A 5,501-nucleotide genomic window follows, 5' to 3' on the forward strand; every position below is an offset into this window, starting at 1 on the left:
TGGATATACACTGTACTAGTGCCGACATTGTGGATGCTCTGTTGCCTGTGTCTATGTGCCTGTGGTTCTGTCAGTGTGATCATGTGATGTATCTGACCCCAGGAATGTGTCAATAAAGTTTCCCCTTCCTGGGACAATGAATTCACGGTGTTCTTATTTCAATTTCCAGGAGTGTATATCACCGTACACTGACGTCGTCAGTCGCCACAATGGCCTGATGTCCACAGCCCTACAAATTAAGTTTGATGATGAATTATTTCATACAAGCATGCTGTGATTCCACTGTATTTTGGCTAAAAAGAAACTAATTTGTATTAATCGTCATTGGAGCTTTTTCTTTCTCGTGGCGATATTCGGGTTATGTATTTGTGGTATCTTCATACCGTGACTTACTCAGAATTTTTTTTTCTTTTTAATATGTCAGTCGTTAGAGAGAGAGAAAGAGGAACGCTTCAGTGCTTACCACTTACAACTGTCTGTCAAACTTTTTTATTTTAAAAAAAAATACAGATGTCAATTAGCAATTCCTATCTCCACCTTTTACACACGATAAAAATAGAGATTCTTCTGGGGAAGAGAGTGAACTATCAAGGAGAAACTTTTTCAGTTGTTTTAAAATTCAGCTTTGCTGCCTGTCTCGCACTTTATATCATTGGATAAGTGATCAAAAATGTTGGTGGTAGCATTGCGCACCCTTTCTTGTACTAAAGCATCTTAACGTGGAATGATGAATTTAATTTTTTCTTCTGGTATTGCGATTACGTACATCATTATTCCTGTTGAACTGTAGTGGCCTACACTCATATTACTACCTGAAGCGCGGCGTTAATCTGCAGGTTAGTGGCGCCGCAGACAATCATTGGTAGGAATTGGGAAGGATTCTGCAACAAATAAAAAGTCTGCAACGGAAATTGAGGAAGTGGCAAGTGCCATCTTTTTCCTCCCCTTGCGGACGCGTATGCTTCTCAGGGTAGTGGAACTATATTTGTAACAATTAAATACTGTTGTTCAATACTACAGTAGGTTTTCAATGTATTGTTTTCTGATGATTATGAGGTTAGAGCGTGTTTCTTACCCCACTGTGTGAAATATAAGCAGTTTATTGATTCTAAAATAAACTGTCAGGCTTTCTTTAAGCCTAGTCTTCGTGAAGCACTGTCCTGCCTTTGATGATTTCGGTCTGGTAAACCTAATTGCAGCCTGCACCTTTTTCCGTCACACAGTCTGTCCTCCCTTTCGTGTGTAACAGACGTTTAATAGTTTATCACCCTTGTCGCACATCGCCCAGCAGAAGTGCTAAGGCAGTGGTTCCCGACCTAGGGTTAATTAGCCCCTCAGGGAAAAAATTAAATTTCCTGACGGGTAAAAACAAAAGGTTTCAATTGTGTTTTGATCATGACACTAAATTATATTTAAAAGATCATTATTATCATCATTATTTCGTAGAAAGTCTACTTAAGTTGCCAATACCTAATTTTTTCGAAATACTAGCGTTAACACGTGGCACGAAGTTGTTTAGGTTGTAGCTTGCAAAAGAAATGTATGAAGAACATCTTCCCACATTATCTACCCACTACACACATACTTTGTGCTTTGTATCATGAATATATGACAATAAAATTGAGATGCATACATCACATATGCTAAATATCTCATTTCAATGTCTTCTCCGAGTTGTAGGTAGTTTCCTCGTTAGACCACTTTGCTTTATCGTTCACTTCGCAACAGTACACTCACTAGCTGAAAGCGTAACGCAACAGTAAGTATGTAAAGGCTACTACATTGCTACAGGACGTACATTGTGTTTTTTGTATTATTATTATTATCATTATTACTATCGGTATGCATGCAACAGCATGTTTACCAATGCGTTCCGAAACGCCACGCATAAAGACGGGATTTTCCGGGGCTCATACGTCGGGTTCTGTTGGTGATAGAAAGGTAGGGACGATTTGTATACTCAACAGAAGGATTGTCTTGGTGTCAAAGTCCTACAGTACAGGGTCAAAGCACTAATATTACACACTTCCTCATGCTTAGGCAAATGGAGCAAATCGGCTGGCTCTTTTTTCATTTGATATGGTCTACGGTAGCCTTGATGAGACCTATGGGAGCAGCATCAGTTCATAGGTGGTTACTCGGAAAACTCCAAATAAGTATATTCTTACCATTTTTCCGGCGTAACCAGCACACCAAAACCCAGAGGAGGATTCCAAGATGGATATGCACAGCAAATGGCTGTTCAAATGTTCAAATGTTCAAAGCAGTATGGGACTTAACATCTGAGGTCATCAGTCGCCTAGACTTAGAACTACTTAAACCTGACTAACGTAAGGACATCACACACATCCATGCCCGAGGCAGAATTCGAACCTGCGACCTGACTGAAGCGCCTGAGAACCGCTCGGCCACAGCGGCCGGCAGCAAATGGCTAAAATTTTATATTCCTAAGATGCCGATCTCGAATAGTCTTGAAAATTTTCCTGATATCTTTGTCCCTTTTCCAGATTGAACAGTTGGTCTTTCTGAAGACATTGCTGAGTATGGGCTACCATCTTCCTCAATCAGCTTCTTCTCTTTTGTGTACTAAAGACGTTCGTCTATATAAAGTGATTGTTAACTTCATCAAGAGTACTGGTCACAATCTGTAGGTTTTAATGGTGTACGAAAATTATAAATATGTCTTGCTGATGAAGATATTTCAGAATTGGTGTGAATTGTAAGCCAAGGCACTTTTAATTATTTTCCAATTCAATTCAATTTTTAAAACATTATGTACAAACCTGTAACAGTTAAGCTTTTTATTCTTGTAAATATGCATTTCTGTATTTGTTTATTCAATTATGTGTACATTGTCACTATGTGTTGCCGATGGCTAAATTGAGTACACACTCAGGCCAAATAAAAAAATTAAAAAGAATACAGAGCTTCAAAATGACCCTACCAGTGCACGTAAAATACATGCTAACATTTCGCACCTTTTTGTGCTGAGAGACAAGGAGACATTGGCAGGAGGAGAGATGCAGAGAAATAATAAATACTCGTATGTAGTAGACAGTGGTTGTGGAATGAAAGAACGAAGACAATGGCAGTGTGAGAGATAAGAGGGATACACTGGTAGTGAAACACAGTTGACTGTGACAGAACAGTGCAAGGAAAAGAATGAAATGAAGGAGAGAGTGCCAATGCGAGAGGAAGAAAGAGACGGAGGAAGTAGAAGTGGGTGAGAGCAAGTGATAATGAGAGAGAGAGTCTACGACAACGACAATGAGGAAGAGAGAGACAGTGACAGTGAGAAGAGACAGCAGTAGTGGGAAGGAATGAATGAGATAGCAACAGTAAGCGTGAACAAGAGCGAGACAGAGAAAGTAATAGCAGGACAAAACGAAAGCGACTGTGACAGTTGGAGAGCCGCAAAGAGACAAAACAACGAGTTGGACCGAATGATGGAGTGAGAATGGGCAATTGGGAGTTTACAGGTGTGAACGACTTACAGCGATGGACTAGTGGGTGTGAACGAGTTACAGTTAGGAGAGCTTGTGGGAGCGAGAGGTGAGTTCCATGTTATAAAGAGCGCTAATATTATCGCGTGCCAATATTTTTGCGAAAATTTTTGAAGGTGCTGAGAGAGGTAGAATGAGTCAGCTGGTACCCCACTTTTCAATCAACGTCTTCTAATACTCCCCGTCCGAACAGGCATTGGTAGGCCCTACGGTATCGACCGGCCACCGTGTCATCCTCTCATCACTGGATGCGGATACGGAGGGGTCTGTACTCAGCACACTGCTCTCCCGGCCGTTGTCAGTTTCCTAGACGGGAGCCGCTACTTCTCAGTCAAGTAGCTCCTCAGTTTGCCTCACAAGGGCTGAGTGCAACCCACTTGCCAACAGCGCTCGACAAACCGGACGGTCACCAATCCAAGTGCTAGACCAGCCCGACAGCGCTTAACTTCGGTGATCTGACGAGATACTGCGGCAAGGCCATTGGCGTCTTTTAATAAAAAGGAGCATATTCGCCTCCAATAGGAGCATTTTCCCGCTGGTTATTGTTACTCGTATTAGTGGCTGTGGTCAGAAACAATACATTGGCAGTCTGAAGTCTTCCAATTTCTGCCATTTCGGAAGTAAGGGGTTAAGCAATCAATTGATTTACTAACAGTAGTTCGTGATTTAATAAAACAGCTATAGAAATTAATAGAAATTAAGTACTGTTTCTCTTTCGCTAATTTAAAAATGAATGTTTTTGAAGAAAATTCTTTTTCATTGTAAAGTTTGGATAGGCAGTAGTTCGATCATGGTGCGCAGCTGGAGGTGAGAGGGAGGCTCTTGTACTAGATAATATGTACTTATATGGATATGGTGTCTGTTGTTTTGGGCATGACCGAAACAAAAAACACCATTGATGACCTGCAGCCATCTAGAACGAAATTAGAATTAAATTAATACCTTCAGCTGCTGACGGACGTTGATATATATCAACGGGGGCAGATGAAAATGTGTGCTCCGACCGGGACTCGAACCCGGGATCTCCTGTTTACATGGCAGACGCTCTATCCATTTGAGCCAACGAGGGCACAGAGGACAGTGCGAATGCAGGGACTATCTCGCGCACGCCTCCAGCGAGACCCTCATTCTCACCTACACTACACTGGGACTTGGTAAGAATGTCTTCCACGAGTAATGAGTGTGTTGGGGTGGGACACTACGAATGTAGTGTGTGGACATACAAGGTGAGAATGTGGGTCTCGCTGGAGGCATGCGCGAGATAGTCCCTGGAGTCGCACCATCCTCTGTGCTCTCGGTGGCTCAGATGGATAGAGCGTCTGCCATGTAAGCAGGAGATCCCGGGTTCGAGTCCCGGTCGGGGCACACATTTTCACCTGTCCCCGTTGATATATATCAACGCCCGTCAGCAGCTGAAGGTATTAATATAATTCAAATTTCGTAGATAATATGTGATCGCACTCCGGGGAAATGATCTCAGAAAGGTTGGGAACCACTGCTGCGCTAACTGGAAGGAAGCGACCTGTACCTCAGACAGTGTGGGTCACCGCGGCTTTGGTACTGGGCCACGTCCGCCGTGACCTAGTAAGCGCAAACCTTTATCTGGGTCACGCCTCCGGGGCCGGCCTTGGCAGCGGCTGCAGTTGCACCAGCTGCCCGCGCAACTCAGCGCACGGCACTGTCAGTTTCTGCATGTTGCTGAGCGAACAGGCGCAGTGGTTCATGGTGGGCTCGAACCTGCCTCCGTAGCGGAGAAGATTTGGTTTATTTATTTATCCGTGTGACTTACATGGTCATTTTACAGTCTTATTTAAGGACTTAATACGAAAAGATTAAATATAATATAAAAATATACATAATATAAACAACCAAACAAACAATCCATAGAAAATATTGTAACCGAATATCTAGGTCTGTCAACCATGGTATACCTCTTTGTGTCACCAAGCACAGCTCGCTGAGTTCACAGTGAAATAGAGGATCACCGCAGTCACAAGC

At 42.6% G+C, this 5,501-nt stretch overlaps 1 non-coding gene across 1 annotated transcript; it reads left to right on the forward strand.

The window, feature by feature from the left end:
* Positions 1 to 4,793: 4,793 nt before the first annotated feature.
* Positions 4,794 to 4,868, forward strand: Trnat-ugu (transfer RNA threonine (anticodon UGU)). The gene has a single exon. It is a non-coding gene; the product is annotated as a tRNA-Thr (tRNA).
* Positions 4,869 to 5,501: the final 633 nt, after the last annotated feature.

Source organism: Schistocerca serialis, chromosome 7, assembly GCF_023864345.2.
Source record: "Schistocerca serialis cubense isolate TAMUIC-IGC-003099 chromosome 7, iqSchSeri2.2, whole genome shotgun sequence".
In the NCBI taxonomy this organism is placed as follows: domain Eukaryota; kingdom Metazoa; phylum Arthropoda; class Insecta; order Orthoptera; family Acrididae; genus Schistocerca; species Schistocerca serialis.